At 36.3% G+C, this 6036-nt stretch overlaps 1 pseudogene; it reads left to right on the top strand.

Moving 5' to 3' along the window:
* The first annotated feature begins 1596 nt into the window (after positions 1 to 1596).
* Positions 1597 to 1715, top strand: LOC116087955 (annotated as a pseudogene).
* Positions 1716 to 6036: the final 4321 nt, after the last annotated feature.

The following is a 6036-nucleotide window of genomic DNA, read 5'->3' as shown; positions in this document are numbered from 1 at the left end:
CCCACCTGGGGATCCATCCCATATACAGTTACCAAACCTGACACTATTATGGATGTCAACAAGTGCTTGCTGACAGAAGCCTGATATAGCTGTCTCCTGAGAGGCTCTACCAGTGTCTGACAAATACAGAGGTGGGAGTTCACAGCCAACCATTGGACTAAGCACAGGGTCTCCAATGGGAGAGCTAGAGAAAGGACCCACGGAGCTGAAGGGGCTTGCAGCCCCATAGGAGGAACAACAATATGAACTACCCAGTACCCCTAGAGCTCCCAGGGACTAAACCACCAACTAAGGAGTACACATGGTGGGACCCATGGCTCCAGCTGCATATGTAGCAGAGGATGACCTTGTTGGTCATCAATGGAAGGAGAGGCCTTTTGTCCTATGAAGGCTGTATGTCCCAGTGTAAGAGAATGCCAGGGACAGGAAGCAGGAGTGGATGGGTTGGTGAGCAGGGGGAAAAGGGAGAGATAGGGATTTTTCAGAGGGGAAATGAGGAAAGGGGATAACATTTGAAATGTAAATAAAGAAAATATCTAATAAAAAATGGGGAAAAAAAGAAAAGGCAAAGAGGAGGAGGATGGGCGAGGGGTATTGAAAAAACAAACAAACAAACAAACCCTGTGTTTAGACACTGGATGCCTGTCCTTCAAATCTCAATCAACCAGTCAGCCAGTCAATTAAAAGACATTTATTAAGAAATGACTAATTGCTAATTCAGTGGATAACAACAAAATATTATAGTTGTTTAAAGAGGTGAAACTCACTGTGGAAGGGATTGTTTCATTTACGTGTATGCATGCACATACAGTAGCACTTAAAACAGAATTTAAAGAATAAATTTTTTCAATCAATAGGAGTGTGTTTTGCCATTCATTTCTCAAATTATACTATATGTCACAAACTACAAACTTAGATCAAAGGTAGAAACTGGAGAGAAGGAGCAGTTGTTGGTTTTTCTCTTGACATCGATTCACCACTGTCATTAACTTACTGCATTCACTTCATGGTCAATCATTCTGTTGGTGGAGGGAACTGAATACTTTCAAAGTAAATGATAGATATCTTAGCACTTTACCTTTTAATATTTCAACATTAACCTCCCAAAAGATAATCATAGCATGATTTACTTCACCCAAGATCATGCTAAAAAACATTGAGAAATCATGTAGTTTTCGATCTATTTTCAAGGGTATGCAACCATCCCCAAACTATCATCATTTTCATTTCATTTCTGGCCAAAAGAGCATAAATCAAGAAGTATTTGGGTCTTAATTAGAGAGTAGTACTTCAGGATGGAGAGATGGCTCACGGATTAAGAGCACTGACTGTTCTTCCAGAGGTCCTGAGTTCATTTCCCAGCAACCACATGGTGGCTCACAACCTTCTGTAATGGAATCATATGCCTTCTTCTGGTGTGTCTGAGGACAGCTACAGTGTACTCATATGAATAAAATAAATAAATAAACAAATAAATAAGTAAGTCTTGAGAGAGAGTGGTACTTCTAGTCACAAACAACTCCATACATGTGGGAAGAAAGGTCCATATACATGGACAGATGGAAGCTCTATAGAATCTTTAAATTAACATGTCTGGTCTATGGCCATACCACCCTGAACGCGCCCGATCTTGTCTGATCTCGTAAGCTAAGCAGGGTCAGGCCTGGTTAGTACTTGGATGGGAGACCGCCTGGGAATACTGGGTGTTGTAGGCTTTAAAAAAAAAAGTCTGACTTTTTTTTTCTTAAAGTGTTCCTCATTCATAGAATTCTCATGCGGTAGGGTTTCCTAGAAAAACCAACCAGGAAATTAAAGCCATTACTCATATGGTTCATTTTTTAAAGGGAAATATTATTCTATGTTAATTTTCTGATAATTGAAGAAATAAAGAAGACAAAGGAAGTGGGGTGGTGAGTGAGTTTACTTTAATGATCCGTCTAATTGCTTTCATTCTCCAGTCTGTCTTGTCACCAATGACACAGACAGAGTGTTACATAGGGAATGCAGGTGGCCCACAGGTAAACATTGTCTTTGTACGTTCTGTGGTTAATTTGAAATAGTTAGAAACGTCAAGATCTGTTTCTTTGCCTGCATTTGTATTAGTGGAATATAGATCACATCTCCTTGGAAATAATTAGGATGAGCAATAATGTTCCACAGCTGCTGTGTTATTAGCCAAATGCTCACCAAATGGGATCCCTCATTAGGACTCATGAACAGGTAATCTCTGTAGATAAATGAACTTATAATTTTCATATCCATCTAAAATACATACGGATATCTCCTCTTAGATTGGTTTATAATGGCTTAGCCCATAGAATGGTCTGCTTGATTTCCTCTTATAAAGGTTGTAAATTCATTAGTGACATGTGATTAAGCCCTTTTTTTGAAGTGCCACAGGATCTGCTCAGAAATTGAGACCTATGAATAGGAATTCTGCCTGCACCAGACTCTGCTTCTTATCCAGTTTTAACTTCAAAGCAAAGCCACATTGAATATTGTAGATATCAGTGCTCTGGTGCAACCCACATGGTAACCGTTATCAACGCAAACATAGTTTTTATGCTCCTATTTAAGCAAAGCTGCTAAGTAGAAGTTACAAATGGAAACAGGTGAGGGTGTTCATGATTCCCTCCAATCTAAGCTGGGTTGCTTCCGCATCTAAACTGCTCCCTGAGAGCAATTTAGGAATCCGGGACAGTGCCACCTTTTTCTTGATGAACTTGGAGAATTCCAATATTCTTTTTTTTTTTTTTTTATTACAAGTTGAAGAAGTTCACCTCATTACAAGAGCTAATAACCACTCTCTCGGCAGCTCAATTTCACTCTTTCATTAAATGACACAATAGAGTTCAGAAACCTAGCATATTGCTGGTGAGATTAGAAATTGGTGCAGATGTTATGGAAAACAGTCTAGCATTTGCTTAAAAGGCTAAATAGTTAACATATAACCCATCCGTTCTCATACTCAGGTGAAATAAAAGCATATATCCCCACAAAAACCTTATGATTATTCCAAGCAATTTTTTCGTAATAGCTCCAAATGGAAAACAACCAAACTGATGAATGGATAAGTGCAATTCAAAATGGAAATAAAGGAGCCTAACAACTGCAATATGTCCCCAAACAGCATTTCATAGCTCTCCCCACACTCCTGGTCTTAAGTGGGTTCCCACCCTATGTTCCCTGAGACTCGGATAGGGAGAGGATAAACATATAACATCAAAACGCTGAGAGCTCACAGTCACTTATTCCCGACACCTTGAGTAGTTATGAGTCTCGGCATTAACTGTTGCTTCCCTTACCAAGGTTGGGAACAACCTAGATAAATATATATATGTGTGTGTATGTATATATGTATATATATGCAATGTATGTATATATGTATATATATATCATATATATATACAATTTATGTATATATATATATACATAATACTAGAAGCTGATTATTTTTTAGCTGGGTTATAACATAGTGGATTTCGATGTGGCTCTACACCTTTCATTTTACTTACTTTTGAATTATCTTTATCTTAAGCTTTATTATAAAACATGTTGCAATAAAAATCACACACCAAAATTAATCAGCCCCTAAAACTGTACAACTCAGTGAACTTCTATGATATTAGAATGGTTATTCTGATCAGAAACAGTGGAATTTCTCATAGGACTTTACACTTTCACTATTGAATGTATGTTTGTACACTTACCCACCACCTGTCATGAAACTTCCAAGTTAGCAGTAGAACTAAAAAAGTCAATTAGCTTTATAGAGAATTCCATGACAGCATTAGAATTAGGAAATCAATTAGCTTTATATCCTCTCATAATGCAAGTTCCCTTCCAGCAGCCAGTCCTTCCTCATCCCCTAATATTTAACCTTTATTGTTCTCTTGTCTAAATATTGTACTATACACACATGTATATTTGCTTACATATGTTATTGGTAAAACCTGATAAAAGGAAGAACATGATTTTTCCAAGGTCTTTTTTTCTTTTTCTGAGGTCACCCTAAGTCAGCTATTTTCCTGAAAATTTTGTAATTTTGGTTTTTTGTAGAGCTAAATAGTATCTCATAATATCACATTTTTCTTGTAAATTTTTTCAGTTGATGGACATATAGGTTGATTCCATTCCTAGTTATTGTAAAGATCTATAAATGATTAAATTAGTCAAGATGTCATCACTGGTGGGAAAATGGCACATGAGAGACGATGGTAGATCATGTTTAGAGAAAGACAGTCATTTTCTTTTGGGATTGTGCCAATTGTAAGTTGGCTATGGTCCAGGAAATGGCCTCACAACTGTGTGCATATAGGAGACACTAATTGGACAAAGTAAGAAATATATACATATATGTATATTTGAAGTTGAAAGGAGACATACTGGGAGGACACAGAGACATGGAGGGGGAAAGGAGTGTGAATGTGATCCCAGCACACTGTATATATGCATGAAATTCTTAAACAATAAATAGAGATATTAAATATTACATATACCACACAGTGTTAGAAGGCAACAGTGTTACTTGACAACAACAAGAATGAAGTTGCATTCTAGGTGCATGATCATAGGTGGAAATCAAAATATTAACCTAATTAAAAGCAGACACAGAGGGATCATACTTTTTATTCCATTTATAGTTATTTTCCAAAATATGCAATTCTATGTAGATAGAAAGTTGATCAGTGGTTATTTAAAAACTGGAAATGTGGAGACCATGGATAGTAACTGCTAAAGTAGAGGACTTCTTTATATTTTGTATTTGATGAAAATACTGTGAAGTTGACCTTTGGTGATAGTTGCTCAAGACAATGACTACACGAACAGCTAGATTCCACATAGATTCCACATCATTACACATATACACATAAATGAGTTGACTCATTGAAGGTGAGTCAACTTTATGCTTTGTGATCTATATTACAATAATGATGTTTTCAATAGATTAGTTTTGAATACATTAATAGTCCACATTATATTGATCTTCATCATAATAAAATATGGAAGTGTGTTATTTCTTCATATGAGAGAATAGCATTTAGTGGTTTTTTTCATCATATGGCCACAAAACAGTGTTACTACTATTTCAATAAATATGAATACTTTGGAAAAGTGAGAATTATTTTTATCCACAATATCTAACAACTAATATTGGAAGTCAAAGAACACATGATTACCTCTAAGTCTTGATGTGAATGACACACAGAACAACCATTTTACTGGTGTTGGACACCACTTCCTCATCAATCAGGAGGAAGGATGAAAAGACTCACTTTCTGGGTTTCCAATTATTTCTGGGTCACTATTGTTTTTATATTATAACTTCCTTATTGCACTTGTAGGTTCGGAGGAATAAAGTCTCCTGCCTATGACAATAGTCTGCTAGGACATCCTTCACATTACTAAAAGACATCTAGTGTGGGTCGCACAGATTTATTTTTAAAACTATAGATTAACACAGTTAGATACTGCTTCCTTATCTGCATCTCAATCTTTATTTGTGGCTTAAGGACCTAAAAATAAAGGAAGCTGTAACCTGTTCCCTATGTCATCTTCTCCTCTTCATCTTGCTCAAGATTTCCTAGGAGCCAGAAGAGAAAAGACAAGAAATGTGTGACAGTATCGGTGGATATAAATTTATTAAATTAGATATGAAATAGAAAAATTTGTGGTTATTCTCATTAGTATCAATTAATAGGTTGTATTTGGCAAGTGTCCAATAATGAGCCTTTCAAATGGTGTGAATCCAGGGAAATTTTCAGTGTTTCTTGACATATCAGTTGGAAGGGGCTAGGATTTAGTGTACAAACACCCTTATGAAATTCCACCCAACTACTGAAATTTTTCTTCTCATGCATCATTTCCATAATGCTTATCATAAAGAATCTAATGCTTCTAGTGAAAATCTGTTCACAGTTGTGTACTCATTTCTCACAGATGTCTTAAGAATAATCATTGTAAAAGCTTTGGTGGGTCTGACCCTAGCAATTAGTGTCTAAGAGCTCCCATCATAAAGTGAGAAAAATTATTCTG

This window comes from Mastomys coucha, unplaced genomic scaffold, assembly GCF_008632895.1.
Source record: "Mastomys coucha isolate ucsf_1 unplaced genomic scaffold, UCSF_Mcou_1 pScaffold13, whole genome shotgun sequence".
NCBI classification, from domain to species: Eukaryota; Metazoa; Chordata; class Mammalia; order Rodentia; family Muridae; genus Mastomys; species Mastomys coucha.
This window is presented reverse-complemented; position numbering and strand designations above follow the sequence as displayed.